Source organism: Castor canadensis, chromosome 16, assembly GCF_047511655.1.
Source record: "Castor canadensis chromosome 16, mCasCan1.hap1v2, whole genome shotgun sequence".
NCBI lineage: Eukaryota > Metazoa > Chordata > Mammalia > Rodentia > Castoridae > Castor > Castor canadensis.
In genome coordinates this window covers 30047050-30065575 of record NC_133401.1, presented here as the reverse complement: position 1 = coordinate 30065575, position 18526 = coordinate 30047050, and the positions used below count along the sequence as shown (strand labels likewise).

The 18526-nt window shown below is 43.6% G+C and overlaps 1 protein-coding gene and 1 long non-coding RNA gene across 12 annotated transcripts in view; one reads left to right on the top strand and one right to left on the bottom strand.

Moving 5' to 3' along the window:
- Positions 1 to 5495, bottom strand: part of LOC141418139 (uncharacterized) — a 137815-nt gene extending 132320 nt beyond the window's left edge. For all 7 annotated transcript variants that reach the window (XR_012442803.1, XR_012442799.1, XR_012442798.1 and 4 more), the window contains exon 1: positions 4859 to 5495. This is a non-coding gene — a long non-coding RNA (uncharacterized lncRNA). The remainder of the gene's footprint in view (positions 1 to 4858) is intronic.
- Positions 5496 to 5741: 246 nt separating this feature from the next.
- The window catches only part of Peg3 (paternally expressed 3), a 29500-nt gene continuing 16715 nt past the window's right edge, over positions 5742 to 18526 (top strand). For 2 of the 5 annotated variants that reach the window (XM_074058464.1, XM_074058462.1), the window contains exons 1-3: positions 5742 to 5908; positions 9647 to 9733; positions 18430 to 18505. The gene's annotated coding sequence lies outside the window, so the exon portion shown is untranslated. Of the gene's footprint in view, positions 5909 to 9646; positions 9734 to 16786; positions 16837 to 18429; positions 18506 to 18526 lie in introns of those variants that run through there. The other 3 variants (XM_074058465.1, XM_074058463.1, XM_020187436.2) reach the window with 2 other exon arrangements.

Here is an 18526-nt window from a genome sequence, read left to right as displayed (position 1 = left end):
CTGGGCTGGTTTCAGACCTCAATCCTCCTGATCTGTGCCTCCTGAGTAGCTAAGATTATAGGTGTGAGCCACCAGTGCCTGGCTTTAATTCTTAATAGGTAATTGTGTTATTCAGAATGCAACAAAGAGGAAGGGTATACAGTGACATTCCCTTCTCACTTCCTGTCTCCCAGCCACCAGTTTCTCTCCTTGTAGATAATCGATGTCACTGGCTGTGTGAATCTTTCCAAAGTTATTTGGGGCATATAGAAGCAAATATATATTTGTGTGTGTGTTTATTTTTATTTAATAAACACAATACTATGTGTACTTTTCACACCTTGATTTTTCGTTTAACAACTCATCTTGGAGATTATTCCATAAGAGAATTTATTATGCATTTCTTATGGCTGTGTAGTTAGATGTATGTGCCACAGCTTATTCAGCTCTTCCCCTCATGGTGAACACTTGGTCATCATTAGAATATTCTAAATGAATATTTCTTATTCTGTAGTAGTATTTCTGCTTTCTGACCCATGTTTTACTGTTGTCTTTTTCCTCATTCTCCTTAGATTTATGCCGTGGGTAACCCGATAGGAACACGTTTTCTCTCCTGCTCAGAGGAGCTGCCTAGTGGAAGCCGGCTTCCTCTGCTTATTCCGGATGTGTCCTGGGGCGCTAGCATGTAAGTATGTATGGAAATCACACCATGTGTCAGGAGACTGGGTGAGATTGCAGTGCTGCCTCACCTAACAAGGATTTTTCTAACACACTAGAGGTGCGTTCGTCTGAGATCGTCAGTCTTTAAATTAAATGGTCCTGCAAGGGTCCTCCTCCTCTCTAGTATCCATCGATTCTCTTAGGCCAGTCTGAGTTTAACTGCACAGGTCTCCGTGCTCATTGCTGCTCTACAGTCCTGACCACCTTTCACTTGTCCTGGGATATCTTCCTTCCCTGCCTGGACCAGGCCCGGTGCTCTGGTCTGTGCTTAAGGCTCATTGAATCTTTCATCACATTAACTGCTTTCTACTCCTTGTTATTTGTGTGGTTCTTTGATTGAACAAATGTCAGATAACAAACAGATCATGCTGTTTGACTGTAATGCAGCTAATTTAGAAATCTACATTCAAAAGACTGCTTTAAAAAGAGTTCAGAACCCTAAGCACATTTCTTAATTCCACTCATGGAAACAAAATACAGAACTGAGCCACGGTGAAGTGCATGGAATTTGGCTCCAGTGGCAATGGAGGGAAACTTACAGCCTTGTCAAGCCTGTGTTAAAAATTAAGAAAGACTGAAAACAAATTTTTAAAAAATGCAACTCAAGAGATGGAATCAGCTGAATTAAGTAGGAAGGAAGTAAAGAACAAAGTCGCAAGCAAGAAGATTGTGGCTAACAAAATCAAAAGTCACTTTAAAAAGACAAAGTGTCAAGTGTTTTGCAAAACAGATTAGAAACTGTTGGATGACAGTCCAGATTATTTTATAAGGCTAGTATAACCTTGATATTCAAATCAGACAATACTACTATAATAAAAATGTGAACCTAGATGCACAAAAGTAAAATATATACTCAGTAGTGTCAAGGTGCTTGTGTATATGGAACAGACCCTTATATCACAATCAGGTAGGACATCGGAATGCAGACATGTCCCAACATCACAAAATCTGCCGAATTCACCACATTATCAGATGACATGGAATAATAAAATAGCTTCTCAACTGATGCAGAGAAGGCATTCCATAGAATTAAACTTATTAATTAAAATAATTTAAATTAGAACTAAAGAGAATCTCATTTTTATTTTTTTTGTTTGAAATCAGGGCTTCATGCTTGCAAAGCAGGGGCTCTATTACCTGAGTCACACCTCCAATCTCAAGAGAATTTTCTAAACCCCAGATAAAGTGGCTCTACAAAAAAGCCTGCAGTGAACATTTGTACTCGACGTTAAAGATAAGAATACCCTCTCTCAGGTCTAGGATAAGAGTCGTTCTTATCACTACAGAGGTATGACTCTTAATGAAAAGAAAAAGCAGGAAAATATATAGATAAATCATTAGCATGAACAAGAGAGGTCAGCAAATCAACATGTAAAAAGCAATAACAGTTTTCTCCCAAACTCATAACCCAGGTCAGATCACAAGAAAATATCAGACAAACCCAAATTAATGAACCTTCTGCAAAACACTTGTATGCCCCAAAACTTTCAGTCTCTTGGAGAATGAGGAGTGCTGAGATGCTGCCTCAGCCTGGGGAAGCATGAGAAGATGTAATCACTAAGTGTAATATCCTGTCCTGGATGTGGCACTGATAGAAGGAAAGAAATGGGTGAAATCCAAATAAAATCTACAGTTTAATAATTTTGTGCTCATATTTCTTTTTGGCAATGTTTTGTACCAACTTTCTATAAGATGTTAGTATCTAGGAAATCAGGTGATGAATGTTTGTATTTATTTGAAACTTTCTATAAATCTGAAATTATTTTTTAAATAGCCAACTAGAAATTACCAATGACACAATCAGTAGGGGAAAAAAAGACCCCTAAAGTCAAATAGCATGTTTATGGAAATAATTAGATTGCTGATGTTTTTAGGATATGTTTATATAAAGGTGGTAGAGACCATGGTCAAAGATGAAAAATCTTGTCATATTCTGTTTTCTAGATTTAATAGAAATCTCAGTAGGCTATTCCATCAAACTCCATAAGCTGAGTCTAAAACTCATTTGATAGCTAGGAAACTAAGAATAGTCCGACACTTGAAAAACAAAATAGGACAATTCTCTTTCAGACGTCAAGACACTATAAAGCTATAATGATTAATACGCTGTGTTAATACAGAGAGATAGACAAATGGACAAGTGGGACAGACCAGGGATTCCAAGATCAGGCTGACTTGTATACTGAAACACAATGTAATATCGGGGGAAAAAAAATCACATCCTTACTATAGGACATGTACAACAATAAACATAAAAAAACTAAAGCTTAGGGTCCATATGACTTCAGTGTGGGGAGGTTTTTCTTAAGGCACAAAACCCAGAAACCTGAAGGAAAAGATTTTAAAAATTTCATAGCACCAGTATTTAACACACACAAAAATAACCATGGTTCTTCTGACTTCATTTATGGTGATTATGGTGGGGACAAGAGGTAATTGAAACTGGAAAGTGACCTCTGATTTGCCTTTAAAGATCTGCTTGATGTAGTGTGAAGAGTGTTGGGGGGTGGGGGTTTAGACTAGAAGAAGGTTATCTCAGAGGGCTAGTGGTTAAGTCTACCACAAATTCAGGGTGTGTCTTGGCTGTAGAGTCAGCAGGGTTTTCTGACAAATTAGATGCTGGTGCTACCAAATAAAGGAACAAGAACAATTGGGGAGATTTATGCCTATAGCAACGGGTGCTGTTAACAGGAACGAGGGAAGGGGAAATTAATGTTTGTTTTAAATTGCTTGTTAGATATCCAAATGGAGCAGAAAGCTTTCAAGTAGAATGTGGGATATATGACACTAGGCTTCTGAGGAGAGTTCTGTGGTACAGGGTTGAATTTGGGAACTGTTGTCATGCAGATGGCATTTAAACCTTGTGCCCAGGTGAGGAGGTGAGGCTACATTACACCTCAGGAGAGGATGTCCACGGAGAATGAGTGACCAAGTCCAGACAAAAGGACGAGTATTTAGAGGTTGTGCAAAGGGGAGACCAGCTATGACAGAGAAGAGGCCATGGAAGTAGGGGAAAACCAGAACTGTGTAAAGGAGAAAATTGCATGGGGTTTTGTTGGTTAATGTTTTCATTCAAATGTAGAATGCCACCATGAGATTTAGAATTGTCAGGTGATTTCAGGAAGAGAAGCCTGTACAGCATGCATGTTAGCCAGTAAGGCCACGGAGTGACAGTAGACGGACCTCTGTGTGGAAAGGTATTCTCAGAGTGACTGAGGTCCAGAAAGGAACTGGTAATGCAGATAAGAGCCTTTGATGGGAGAGGGAATGGGGTCCTGAGGGTATGTTAAAATCCTCCAAAACCTTAATGAGGCATTAGGATTCCCCAGGGAGCTCCCCAAACAAATATCTCCCTGGGATCCTCCCAGGTAAGCCTAGCAAGTAGCCAGACTGGAAAAGTCTTTGACCTAAGAACGGGACCACGTTCACCTCCAATGTGCTGCAGGGAGCTTGTTTTGGAGGTGCGTTTGCAGGTTTTATGTTTATGTGGCTCCTTAGGGTGGGGGGTGGTGGAGAAGAGACTATTCAATGTCTGGGGAGTGTAAAACAGCCCACCTAAGACTTCTCATGTAGGAGCCAACCACTGGTAACTCCTTTTCAAGTATAAATATAAATTTTAATTTGGGGTATTTCATTCTGTGTGCTCTTAGGTAAAGTGCTGTTTAAAAATGAACTGTCTCATGAGTTTTCCTTTAAAATTAAAATCAGACTGCAATTTTATGTGCCTACAAAAATGTGCGATTTTAATTTTTATTGGCCACATAAAATTGCAATGTGTGGATTTCCTAGAACACGATTCATTTCTTTTCTTCACAGTGCAATTTTGGTGATAATAGTTCCATGAATATCCCTGTATGTAATCTTTTGCACACTTCTGTGGCTTTGCTTTGCTTTAGTCTCTTGAGTGTGGAATAGATGAATCAAAGGGTACATTAATGAGCTTTCAATAATTCATTGATTCTAGTACCAAGCAGGGGAAAATATGTATGTTTGCAAAGGATTTGGATTACAGCAGGGAAAAAATTCTTCCTTCGTCTTCTCCTTCTCCCTCTTCCTTTCCCTAAAGGTAACCAGTTAACAATTTCCTGCATATCTTTCCAGAACTTTTAGCTGCATTTGTGTTTATTCTTAACAAACAAATAAGTAAGAAAGCACTTACCAGTTCGTTTTCTACAAACTCCCGCAACTTGTGTATTGCACTAAATCTATGGAGACCTCGGTCCTTAACTGGTCCATGCAGCTCTACCTCAGGTTTACCCAGCTACATAGGATTTCCTGGTGTCGGGTCGGTTATTTGCAGGTTGCTGACTGCAGCACCGCGATGCATTCCCGCAGTAAAGGGTCTGTGTGCGGGGCTGGGGGGTCACAGCCCGGGAGGATGAACACCCACCTGTCCCATAAGCCGTCCATCAGGGTTTAGCTTTTCATTGCTTTATGCAAAGAACGTCAGGAATGATTTTTCCTCTGTAGGTCTGCCAGCCATTTGTATTTTTCTGTGAATTACCAGTTTTGTCCCCTTTGCCCATTTTTCTGGCTTGGTTTGATCTTTATCTTGTTGGTTTCCAAGAGCTCTTCATTTATTAAGGAAATTAGCCCAATGTCTTTCATCTGTCCCGTGCAAAAAAAAGTCTTGTCTTCCACGTTTGTCGCCGTCTTTAGACTTCAATGTACGTTTTTTCTGGATTCTCTTTTTTTTCGTTCAAATATTTAAGTTAGTCCCTTTTATTTTCCTTCATAGGCTTTGCATTTAGACATCGCTAGTGGGCATTTCTCCATTTCATCCCCATTTCTTTCTTTTGGGGGATTGCACCCCCTACCACCCCTCCCCCGCCCCCTTTTTCTAGACCCTACTTCGGGGCCCCTAGCGCAGGCAGCGTTGACGTCAACCCTCTGCCTTCGCGCCAAGCTGTTGGCATGGCAACCACAGCCTGATTGGCACCTTCTGGGGGCGTGGTGAGGGCCCAGGGAGGGCGATTTGGCCGTTGATTGGCTGGCATAGAAGCCCCGCCTCTGCGGAGGAGCCTGACAAGGAGGCGTCGGGCAGCGCTCGGTGCAGACGCTGGGGAGCCGCAGGAGAACGAGTGTTGGAGGAGGAGCGGGAGATGTCCACCCTGGGCTGGTGGCGCCGCAGGGCGCCCGGTGCCGTGTGGGTGCACTAGACGGCTGCCCAACGGGGCGTGCCGCATGGTGTGCCGCGCCGTGTGGGGAGGTGAGTCGGCTGTCTTCCCGCTGCGTGCTCCCTCCGGCCTCTGTCTGCTGTCCGCTATGTGCTGACGGGGACGATGTCGATGCACGCTGCGGAACAGGAACGGCCGTCCTACCGAAGGGTGCCACTGGGACCTGGCGGCCGGCACTGCGGGCAGGGCTGGTGGCGAGGCTGCGGAGCGCACCTCCACGGGTCACGGGCTGCACGACCGTACTGCCGCGGGGACGCAGCCTTGCTGGACAGCAGCCTCGGGAGGACGGGGGTCGGGGCGAGCCTGACATGCTGTGCGCAGGGTAGCCGCGGGGCAGCCCAGCACTCCGCTGCGAGTGCAGCCAGGCGCTGTCTGAGGGGCCGTTCCTGGATGCCCTCTTTGCTTGCAGGGTTGGGGGTGTGGGACACGGTGCAGTGCGGGACAGCCCCACCGCCAGTGCGCCTCAGCCCCACCCCCAGTGCGCCTTGCTGGCGGGGCTTTGTGGCCCGCCCCGGTGTGCTAGCACCTCCTTGCAGGGCGGGGCTTCTTTTGCCGCAGTGGCGGGGGGCGGGGCTAAGGGCTGCAAGGGGGCGGGGCTGAGGCTATCCTGAGAGGCTCTTGGAGCTGTGCCCTGCCCGCGCCATCTTTGGTGGTGGTGATGGATTTGCTGCGCAGGTGCTGTTCTGATTGGTTGTCTGTATACTGGGGTGGGCCAAGGACGTGTGACTGCTGCCCCTTGGGGCTGTGGCATTCTCGCCAGGCCCCGCCCATTTGGCGCCATCTTTGGTGTCAGGTTTGCCACAGGTGCAGAGGTGGCTGGGGAAGGAGACCAGAGGTGGCCATGGTGGCCTGTGTGTGTGTGTGTGTGTGTGTGTGTGTGTGTGTGTGTGTGACAGAGACAGAGAGAGACCGGAGGCCGTGCAGTGCTCATGCTGCCTCCTTCTCTGGCTGGCACTCCAGGTGCCACCACGACGGTCCATCTGGCCTCAGGTGGAGCTGGCCCGTGCACAGCCTGCGTTGCCGCACATGCTGCTGCGGCAGTCTTGTTGTATGACCCATGGCAGTGCAGGCTGCAGTGTTCCCGGTGTGCGTGCCTTCCTGGCTCGGTCTGGCTGCGGAGCCTCATCCTGTCATCTTAAGGGACTTTCACATTGGGATGTATCTGACTCCGTCTTTAGCAGAGCCGAGGGGCAGGAGCAGCTGAGATGTGCTGCGCATGCGCCCTGTGGGTGCGTGCGAGGGAGAGGGGTCATATCCTGGGGGACTGACAGGCAGCAGAGCCCACCTTTCTGCTGGGGTGTGGGGGTGGCTTACGTTTACTGCTCAGATGCCATCCTTATTGACAGGTGGACTGTATCCGAAAGAGGTGCTCTCATCCTGGGTGACTGGTGGGCAGCAGAGCCCCGCCTACCTTAGCGCTAGGGTCCAATGGCTGATGTTTTCTGCTCAGACACTATCCTGACTGACAGGCTGTATGCAGGAGGCGGGCCCAAGAAAGGGGCTTTCGTCTTGAGTGATTGGCGGGAAGAATTGCCTCCCCACTATAGCATTGGGTGGGGTGGGACTGACGTTGACTGCCTAGATGCCATCCTGACTGACAGCTGGGCTTTAAGCAGTGGATGAGCCTGAGGGAGGAGCTCTCCTCTTGAGTGATAAGGTAGCAGAGTCCCGCCCACTGTGGCATCACCATATATGTATGTAGGCGCCATTAGGAATGACTGACACTGTTGCAGGGGGCGGGCCTGAGGGAGGAGTTCTCACCCTGAGAGATGGGGCTGTAGAAACCTTGCATGCCCTCGCACCTTCTTTTCTAGGGATGCACCTGATGTTCTTGCGCAAACGCCATATGAATGACTGCGGTTTCAAGGGTGGCCATGGGGGAGGTTCTCTCTTTGAAGTCATGGGCTGCAGAGCTCCACCCACCCTGGCGCCATCTTTGTTGGCCACTGGGGGGCGTCTGATGGTCACAGCAGGCGCCATCTTGAGTGGGCTGGCTGCAGGGGCGGAGTCCCAGGGAGTGGCCGACAAGACTTTAGGGCCTCTACCACCTTGTCCTCTTCTATGGAGGCTGAAGCTGACAGCGGAGGCCATGGAGCAGGCTCCTTGGTGAAGGACACTAGGGCTGTGGGGGTGCGGGGTTCATTCAGTTTGAGCCATCTTGGCGGGCCGAGGGGCGGGGCTTGTGCCTGTGTCACTCCCCCGCCATCTTGGCAGCCAGCCATGGCGCCGCCGCCATCTTGTGTCCACGCAGACGTGGCTGGTGGTGCCGTGTTTCCACATGGGGGCGCCAGAGCCAAATCACGGAGAAGGTTGACCTCAACGATACAGCTCAGTCCTTGAGGAGAGAGCGGGTCAGAGCCAGGGTTGGTAGATTTGGGGAAAGGAAAGGTGAGGTTACTGGGGCAGCTCCGCAACCACCCAGAAAATTCAGGAGGAAATAAGTGGGGGAAAGGAAGGGCGAGCTCATCCATGCAGTTCTACTCCCTGCAATGAGTGGGGATAAGAGATTTGGGAGAGAAAATGGAAGGGGCGTGCTGTGAGTCAAGACTAGGGGTCTTGGTAATTTGAGGCTCTGGTAGCAAAAGGGATTTTACTAAAAAATCCTGCAGCAGCCATAGGCAGCCCTGAGAGGCGGGGCAGGATGTTGGGAGGGGGTGGAAGGAAGTGGCTGTCAATCTGAGGAGGGGGCAGGACTTGTGTGCCTCTGGCCCCGCCCAGCACTGGGAGGCACCTGGGCAGAACTGCTAGGGGGCTGTGGGAGTGGGCGCCCGCCCAGTTCTGGACCTGCGAAAAGTTCCTGCCTTTTCTTTTCTTAGTTTGGGAAAGTGCCACACCATACAGGGTTCCAAGTTCCTACTTAAAGTATTCTCTCGCCAGTGATTAACATTAACAGTTGATGTTTATGGAGCACCAATAAATGCCAGATCTTGTGAAAATAAATAAGCTATTTAACCTTACCAAAGAACCACAGTCATGAGGCTACTTCCCCCACAGGCCTCCTGTTGATTGGACACAGGTTGCGGTGCATTGGGACTTGAGCTATGTACTGTTAGTCCGTTGGGAGCATGTTGGTATGTTAGTAAGCACTAAAACATACATATTTAATGATACCAGTATCTTAAAAGTAGTGACAATAGTATTAAGGTTCTAAAGTAGGCTAATTCTTATTAAATTCACAAAGGTGAATTTTTGGTCCTGCTCTACTTGCTATTATGTGGCACACTGGAGTTCCTACTCATTTGTTGTTACAACATGGGATCTCTGTGGAAAATGTCAATAGGTTTTGTTTGTTTTTTAAATGGCATAAAGTAGATTTGTAATAGTTTGCCTAGAAAATTAATAATATTGTACAGATCATAAAAGTAAGTTCTAAGCACTGTATGTGGCATATATTAGCACGAAATAACTACCTCAGCCATCTTATTCCTCCAGTATTCACCTGAAGCATGTGTTTGTTGTTCCTTTAGAAGGATGGCTAGTACCATATATTTAACAAGTAGCAAATTGGGTTCTCAAATGGATTCCTTAATCCAGAAGCCAAGAGATGACTTCAGTACCCTTGACATAACTTTGTTAGAAAAACACACACACTTCCAGGAGCAGTGCGTCTGACCCTTCATCTTGGGTGGGAAAACTGCCCTTCTATGTCTCTGTTGACCTTTGCTATTGTAGGAGATAAAGGTGGAGCTGCTGTAGGGTTGTTTCTCACCTGAGAAACCCAGTAACTGCAAGATAAATTTGGTGCCTTATGTTTTCTATTCCTTTCACAGCTCTGCCTTCTTGATTTTCCACCCTTTTGGGAGACAACTGGCCAGAGGAAGAGGGACTAGATCCAGACGCTAGGTGGCTGGGTCCAGGTGAGTTGTACTCCTCATAGTCCCACATCCATCTTTGGAATAACCTCTATTCTTCCTCACATTGATACCTCCCTACTGTACATATGTTCCACGTAGCTGCAAGAGCACCAACACACAGGCTTGTGATCACACATTCATGAGAAATACTCTTCCTTGGCCTCACTATGGTTTTCAATGTCCTTCCTCTTTTCCTAACATTTGTACTCCTTCAGCCCACCTTTTTCTCTATTGTTGGGTAATTTAAGAAGCATGAAAGATTCAACTCATCTGCTAGTATTGATCAAGAATATACTTTGTGCCAAGTACTGGGAATATGGTTCTAAATGGTAAAGAAAGTGTTTTTATCGAGTTTTTAGTCATATGGAAAGTTAATTTGTGGAAAACATAATTGTGTGATTTATGCCTTTGAAAGAGAACATTTGCCAGGGACAACTCAATCTTGGACAGCCACAAAGGGCCTCCCCAAGATATTGGGGGCCTGAAAGCTGAGCCCTGATGGCTTGTGAATAGTGTATTTCATGGGAAGAGTAGTCTGAACAGAGAGGACAGAGATGTTCCTGAGGATCCAGAGAGAAGCTGAAAATTCAGGATGCCTAGAGCAAGGGAAGAGTCAAGTGACACCTCACAAGGGTGAGAAAAGGTAAGTTTGGGCTTCACTGTGAAAGGTTTTAAAATTGATGGTGAGTATTTGGACTTAACTTGAACTGCGGTGGGAAGCCATTGAGGTGTTTTAATGGTGAGAGCAACAAGATAATTGTGATTTTGAAAAGATCTGCACAGTGGGTACAGTGAGACCACTTAGGGTCTTGGTGAGAGATGGTGACTTGGCTTGGAGTCACAGCACTGGAAGAAGTCAAGAGGAGGGAGACTGAACAGAACTCACTCTCTTTGTTCATAGCTTATCCACCAATTCAGAATAGACATGATGAATCACATGATGTGGGGAAGAAAGCAAATAGCCAGATGTGGTTTGGGGGTTCATTTGGGACATGATCCTATTTAGGACAGGATCATGCCAGTTCTTGTACTCCAGAAGTGAGTGACATAATCCCTGCCTTTAGTGTACTGCATGAGAACTCCACTACAAGGAATTAAAGAAATGTGCTTACAGCTGACTGTGTGGTGGTGGGAAAGGTCCACTGAGATACCAGTAGACCTAAGAATGGTTTGGCATGTTCCTGGCCTGACTGAATGAGTGCTCCAGGTCCAGTGTGGTGCTCACACCTGCAGAGAGTTAGATATCTTCCTTCACCTAAGGACTCATGTTTGTAGCTCATACTTAATTAAAGCTATACTGACATGTGAATTGAAATAAGATGTTCTTGTTCCCTCAAATGTGGCTTAGTAATTCGTGGTGGGACATCACCATAGCAGGGACCCAAATATTTAAAAATATATGTGATCAGCAAATTCTCTCCTGTAGACAGACCTACATGGGAGACAAAACCATAATGAGAAGGTTGCTTGGTGAGTATGGAAGCAAAACAAGAGGATATGGAAGAGTTTTAATAACTCTGGCCTGTAAGACAGCCTGGTGTTAACTACCTGGTCATAGTGATGCCCTTATGAGGGTGATCAGGAGACCAGAAACTCCTTACCTATGGTCCCTGCCCTCCCGTTTCCATTTAAATTAGGTCTGATTAGAGTAGCTTTCTTTTCTGTAGAAGGTTGGATGAGCCATTCTTTGTAGCCTGCCTTTTCAGTGACCCCAGCCCCTTAAAAAAAACAAGATTAGCTCGTTATCAAAATATCGTTAAATAAGTTATACTTATTTAAATGGGCATTTTGTCCATTTAAATTAGCTTTATTTAAAGCAGATTTGACTGTTTTAGTGCCGATCATAAAACTGAACTCTTAGCTATTATTTCCTCTCTTTCTAAACTTTTGGGGAAATTATTCAAGAATGGACAACAGTAAGGAGATTTTGCTGGAATGTGGTAAGTGCTAAGCTTATAATGGGGTAGAGGTAAGCCCAGGATGTTATAGAGATTATCTGAAAAGAACCACCCTACAGACTAGAAGGTAGAGGCCGTGGCCTATGTGATAAAAGTAGTAGTCATTTATTCCTTGCTGTATTGCCATGTAATAACGCCCCAAAGCCACATTGCCCCGTGTGTATTTTCCTCATAGTTAACTACTCCAAACTGGATACATAAGCACAGAGCAGTAGTTCTCAAAGCAGAGCTCCTACAATGCCTGTTAGAAAACCTCTTTCTTGAGGAACCACAGACCTCTTAAATTGTCCCACAGTAACAACCACATTTTTCATAAGCACCAAGGTGACTCTTCAGCCCCTGAGTTTGAGAAACACTGCCCTCGAAGAAATCAGGCTATAGCATACACTTTTCAGATTCAGAATTTGTATGAAGGGCACAGACTGAGGACTCTGTCAGTGCTGGGCACTTAAACTGGGAGGTGAGGTAGGCCCAGGGCTCGGACAGCATTTCACTCCATGTGCACGCTGAAGTAGAGAATGTCGGTCTGCAGAAAGAGGCAGGAGAATGGAGCAAACAAGAAGAAAGGAGAGACTGCGCACCACGCTGTCCTTGAGAGACGAAGAGTGTAACTTCCTCAGTTCCTGACTGTAAAGTTCTCAATACCAGCCCCCTTTTAATGAGGTAGGTAGAATGAGTTAGGGGGCTGAATCTAGGTGCCCTATGATGAGGGATCAAAGTAAGTAAGCAGAAATGGAAATAACGGTAGAGTTTCTCTCACCTCGGATGGGATGTGGGAACCTGAAGCCAAAGACTGGGATCACAGGATTTCTTTCTCCTGTCTTACACATGGTCCCAAACATCCCAGCATCTGATGTGCGTCCTTGTTTAATTACACACTGACCCATGGTTTCTCACATTGAGAGCAAAGATGTCCCCATTTGTGGTGAAGGATGCCTGATCAATTTCATCTTTCTTACATGTGATGCTAATTATTAAACTCATGCTTTTATTTTGTATGTTTTTTGATAGAAGTAAAATGCTGTAAAGTATCCAAAGAATGGCATCAGCATTGCCACACAGACTCATGAGAGTGCAGTTATCTAGCAGGCAGTCCTCTCCAGCAGTTTCAGATGTTGTAGCTCTTCAGTGGAGCTTACTCTGTATGCCAAAGGTTATGCTTCTGTATTTAGGAATAGACTCTTCAGAAAATAGTTTTCACCTATCAGCACCACCCCTTCACCCCAGCATGGAAAGGGCAAGTTTATTACTGGCCCACATTAGCTAGCTTCTCTCTTTCCCTGCCCTTGAATTTGGTGGTCTCCCTCAAGCTAGTCTGCGCCACTCACCTGCCCTTGGCCAATACTTACTCTAGGATTTCTGCTACGAAAGAGCAAAGGGGAGATGCTCTTTCATAAAGTGAGGAGTTTGTGAGAATACACCTTCAAGCCGGGAAATGAAGATGGGTTTTCTTTAGGGTGGGAATTCAGTCTATGAGGCAGATGAAGTAAGAATCTAGGTGTGGAAGTCAGTGTCAGGTAGCCAGCCCCCTCAGAAGCAGCTCACCTGGAAAGGGAAGTTTGAGCAAATAGCAACCCAGGGTAGTCCTGAAGTGCTTTGGGAGAGGGAAGTGTCCCAAAGTGCCAGGGAGGCCTTGTTAGGGACCCTAGCACAGTGGGAGGCAGAACGGAAAAGGAAACATCAATGGATTCACATCCAAATTTTTATATTGAATATTTTTCCCTATTGTAAACTTAAAATAACAGTCTAAATAGAAGTGGAAAAGGTTTATTTTTCTAATAGCTTTCCCCAGTTTGACTAGTCGTGACACAGATTTTATGAGAGTTTTCTTCCAGTTCAGTTTGTACATAATTCCACATATATAAGTAACTATATACTTCCAGTTTTTATGTGTATCATACCATTCATTAAACATTTTTAAACTCAAGCTCTCCATTTGTGGCTTTGCTTTCTCAAAACTGCATTCTGTTGCATGTGTGATATTCTCATCATTTTTATATACACATAAATTGCTACATTTTCAGTAAGAACACATGTATAGATTCTTAAAAGTTAGTCATTAATTTGATTGATGAGCATGGCTTGCACTTTCTACACAGAATATTTGGCAGTTCTTTTAGGTAATACTATATTTTGTTTGTGATAAGGAAATAAAGCCATGACATTCCTTGAAAACATGACTTAATGATTAGGTAACTTGATGTTAAGGACTTTGTTCTTGTTCTTTGTTCAATTAAAAACTTAGGAGGAGGGCTGGAGCATGGCTCAAGCACAAAGGCCTTGAGTTCAAACCCAGTACTGCCCCCCCCCAAAAAACAAAAACACAGAGGAGTGGTCTATTTTGATAGTTAGTCTCTTTGTCATTGGCCTTCCTGAGATACATAGTTGGAATGCATGATTTCTTAGGGAGATTTGATACAGCACTATTGACTGACCTCCTAACATCAAAGGCTGATAACCTTGGTCAAAGACCTCCTAACATCAAAGGCTGATAACCTTGGTCAAAGACTATAAAATGTCTATCCACTCTTGCCTTTCTTTGTTACCATTACCATTTATGAAGTTCTCAGTTTGTATTTAAACAGTTAATCTTTTTCCTGATTTAAAATCTTTCCTTTATTATAAGCCACACTTCCATGTGTGTATATACGCTCACACAAGTCAGTTTCTGTATTTTGCTATGTCTTTTGTATTGGAAACAACATACCCTGTGTGTGTTTGGGTCTTTATGGATAAGCAGTTTCCCACCCTTGTAGAACTTCTGCAGAGTTGTCTTGGTTACTACTGTGTATTCTTGTAGAAGAAAGTGGTTATGACTTTATCATGGCTTTTCCCCAGAAAAAGAGTAGCTCTTGTGTGTGTGTGTGTATACACATGTATATATATATATATATATATATATATATGTATATATTATATATCTTTATTTAGGCCTTGTGTTTTTTTTGTCTTTCTGTAAATTTAAAAACTTTATAGAGTTGTAGATACTCTGTTAAACATAAACATGGGGATTCATTTATTTTTCTATTAATAGGATTTTTCCCATGCTATACTTAATAATGCTTCCTCCCTATTTATAACTGTTTTTTCTTCAGTTGGTTTATAGCTAGAACCTCTAAGGTAATGTCAAATGGTGATGTGTTAGAGGGCATCTCTTCCTCTTCCCCATCTTTAGAGGGACACTTTAGTGTTTAATAATATGCTTGCTTGCGGTTATTTGAGGTAAATCTTTGTTGGTCTTCAATGGTCTCCTGGTCTAATTTGCTAAGACTATAAGAAAGGCTGTTGCAGTTTGCATGTTTCTTAACATTCTTAACATGCTACTCCTCCCCACTCAATTCATTATGTATAAAACTTTACCCTATAGGATGTCCTTCTTGTATTCCTACAATTGCCTTTCATGAGCTATTTTTAGACTTTGCTAAGTCATATTTATTAAACGTTTTTGCATCTATGTACAAAACACTATTAAACGCCTATAAAAATGCAGTTATGAAAAGGCAACAGTCCCTCCCCTCAGGGACCAGTGGTAAAGTAAGTACAGATACTCCAGCATTCCACAGGGTTCAGATATCTTCAAGCAATACCTGATTGATTGAGTTCCATTTTATAGTAGCCTTTGTGGACCATTCTTGGACAGATTTCCTCTTCAGTCTTAATAATCCATCTGATGATATGAGATAAATCTTTAGACTTCCTCCCCTCAGCCACCTGCAAACACATAGCTTCTGTTTTCTTCAGTGGTGGGCATGGTTGTTGCCATGGGGAAGTGGGTTCAAGTGGGTAGAGCAGTTAGGCTTGTGATTGGCCAGACTCACTGTCACAGGAAGAAGTCACTAGGGATCTGGTCTTCCACAGTGAGAGCATGGTGAGTATGGGTCCCTGGCAGGCTCTAACGCAGCATCTGGTCCTGCTACTGCTGGTTGCCTGTGAGCTGCAAGTGGAGGACAGGATGAGTTAGGAGTAAGCACTGGGGTCACTTGGCCAGGAGGGCCACTGATCTCATTGCATATGGCACCTGGGGTTAGGTAACCTTACAGGAGGAAGTCAACCAGTACTTCTGTTCCTAACTTTGGCCCCAGATCTGTGTTAGACTGCAGTTACCTAGCAGTACTGCATTGACAAAACACACATTTCCCTGACTGACCTTCATCCCTTCTTACTCTTCCATGTATAAAATGATGTCACTTTGCTGTCATTTGTTACTCAACCTGGAAATTAGGTGTACCTGCAAAAATTCAACTAGTGTGCAGCTGACGTCTTAGTTTTTTTTTTCTTAATAGTATTTTATCCACTTGCCTTATCTTTAACATACCTTGCTGATTGAAAAGGAATAGGTAATTTTAATGTCTAACCAAAGGCCAAATTTTTTCTAAGAATGATGGTGCACACTGCACTAGTGAGCTCCTGTATACCCTCAGCAGCATCCATTTTCATTTTTTAAATGCTCGCTCTCTGACAGGTCAAAAGGTGCTCATTGTAACACTTTGTAGCATTTTCCCCTCCATTTCTGGTTATTTTGGTTGGTTTTTATGATGCAGAAAATTTGGGACCATATTTAATGTCTCTTGACATGGTGGTCTTTCATTGAGACATCTTTGCTGTTGGAATTATATTTGAGCACTCTCCTGCCTGTCCTCATTTTCTGATGTAAACAGTGCTTCTGTGAGCATACTTTTGAACTGCGTATCATTGGGCACTTAAGTGGCTGGATCTGTTAGGTATCAGACATAGAATCACCAGTATAGAAGATGGTATTGAACTTATGTATTGGTAATTGCCATGTGTAATTGAGGGGTGGGTCCGTTCAAAGTCTAGCTACTATTTCCATAAGTATTTACTGGGTCCAGAAGTTTCAGTTGATTCTTCCGGGCAGTCTAAATTACCTGCCATGTCATCTGCAAATAATGAGAGTAAGGCATGACCATGAACTCAGGCTGTGGGTGGGATGGGCAGGGGAGGGAAGGAGAGCCTGGGTCCAGCACTGTGTAAGGATGTCAGTGCTGCTGCAGCCCTCTGGGCAGCACAATCTCTAAAGGCCTCCACTAGTGCTTCTGTTGAATTTTTGTTTTAACTTTGAATTTATGTTTTTGACTAGGTAATACATGCTCATGGTTAAAAAAAAAAAGGAGAATGTACAATGAAAAAGTAAGTTGCTCTTCTATCCCCGGCCCCCAGTTCTCTTTCCTAGAGGCGAGCTCACTATCAGTCTTCAGGAATAGCTTCTCATAAGCCTGAGAAATTGTCTGCATAAGCAATCTGTTTTTATAGTTTTTTAGAATACTATAAATTGTGTAACGCCCTGTTTGGCGCTTCTCATAAGCCTGAGAAATTGTCTGCATAAGCAATCTATTTTTATAGTTTTTTAGAATACTATAAATGGTGTAACGCCCTGTTTGGCACTTAAGCATCTTCAAGATCATCTCATACTCACTGTTTAGAGGGTTGTCTTGTTCTTTTAAAAGGCTCATAATTCATTGTAGGAATAAACCATATCTTGTTTATTATCAATACTTTAATAAGTATATTCTTACACATGCATTGTTACATATGTCTGGAATAAATTCATGCAAGTACAATTTATAGGAGAGGATATGTGCACTTTTAACTTTGACAAAATTGACACTTCCATGTGCAGTGTAAAGGTGTGCTTATTTCTTCACAGACACATAAACATAGACATTGTTCATCTTTATGGTTGTTTGCTTCTCAACTTCCTCCTACACAAACATTCTCTGTCTCCCTCCCTCCCTCCTTCTCTCTCTCTTTCTCTCAAAAGAGTTGTCTCTGCCATTATAGGAAGGAGTACTGTGTTCTGATTTTTGTTTTCTTTTAAAGGTTCTCTTTAAACTAAAAAAAATCATTTTTCATTGCTCTTGGTGACCAAACGCTATCTGTGGTCTGGTCAGAAAGTCTTGATCACGTGAAACGATCATATTTGTTGACTTTAGTCTTGAATTTGTTAAAGCAGTGAGTAATTTTTTGGCATAAAAGTTAGCCTCCTTTCTGTGATGAGAAACTTATGGGGATTCAAGGTCACATTACTAAGGAGTAGGAAGTCCTCCATCTCCTTTCTGTCCTCTTGAGAGAACCTTTCTATAATGTGGAAAGTATTTTGTTCCTACAAAGTTTATTTGGGAAGCTGCTCCTTAAATCATTTCAGCATTATAGGTTTCTTCCCCTGTGGTTATATTTTCCTCTTTCTCCCAAGGAAGAGTTGGATATTTATGTTTTCTTTTAAAAGGTGTCAATTTCCTATCAAATTTTAAAATCTATAGTTCTTACAGCTTTCACTTAGTGCTTTATGTTTCAAATGCATTACTACTGGGGAGAGATTCATGTGACACAGCAGATACATATCTTATGTGGAGAACAACAGTTTTAGCTCTTTTCTCTGTGCCTCAGATTTTTTTTGTCTTGTAATTGACTAGACTGTGCAGAATAATGTGCAATAATAACAGTATTGAGACTTTCATTACTGCTTTCAGAAGTTGAGTTTGGTCTGCAGTTCATTAATGATGTCTTTGTCTTGAGTTTTAAGTTACTCTGGTTTCATAAAGACAACTTAAGCTTTATTTTGCTCTTCTGCCTTGGTTATATGGCATGGGGAATGGCCTTTTCCTGAAAATATGTAAGGCCCTACCCAGCACTGTCCCATTTGAGGAGTTAATTCTCTGACACTCCTTCTACATTTCTTCCATGTTTCTTAGTCCATATATTTCTTTCTTTAAAATATTACAGATGCCTGCATTTTGACTCGGTTCCTGAGGGTAGCTGCTTGCTCTGACGTTCCAGAAAGGATCCTATTCCCTGACAGGTGATTACATACCTTAGGCCC